The sequence below is a fragment of the Haliaeetus leucocephalus genome, unplaced genomic scaffold (genome assembly GCF_000737465.1).
Source record: "Haliaeetus leucocephalus isolate CR32 unplaced genomic scaffold, Haliaeetus_leucocephalus-4.0 Scaffold515, whole genome shotgun sequence".
NCBI lineage: Eukaryota > Metazoa > Chordata > Aves > Accipitriformes > Accipitridae > Haliaeetus > Haliaeetus leucocephalus.
The window spans coordinates 2692-3243 of NW_010972951.1; positions in this window are offsets into that span (position 1 = coordinate 2692).

Below are 552 nucleotides of genomic sequence, written 5' to 3' on the forward strand. Positions count from 1 at the left end.
GACCATCCCTTTTCCTTCTCTATGTCCCCCTGTGTCATGAGCCCCGGCCCAAATCCCTCCCCCGGGGCTGACGGGACAGTCTGTGTTACCTCACTGCCCCTGCCCTTCTTACCCTACAGGAGGGGCAGGAGCAGCCTTTATTTCTGCATTTCCTGAAAAACACACGGGGAAGGACTCAGAGCCACCACCGGGCCTCAGCGTCACCTGGGAAGGATTCCCCTCACCTCGGTGGTGCCCGTGCCGGCAGCCGCCTCCTCCGGGCACTGACCTGGCACAGGCAGTGGCCGGGCTGGGCCAAGCACAGCAGTTTATAAGCGAGGTTTAAGTCTTTCTAGGCTGTGCCTCAGGCCCAAGCCCTTCAGTCGGCTGTGGAGGTGATGACAGGGCCTGGGCCGGGCAGGGAGTGGGTGGGAAGCTCCGTCCACCCCCGAAGCGGGCGGAGGGGAGAAGTGCGGCGGCGATACCGGGGGTGTACGGAGCGGTCCTAAGGCCTACAGAGGCCGCGGGCCCCGGGCCCTGTCAGGAGCCGAGCCCCGGTGCCCGGGGAGACCC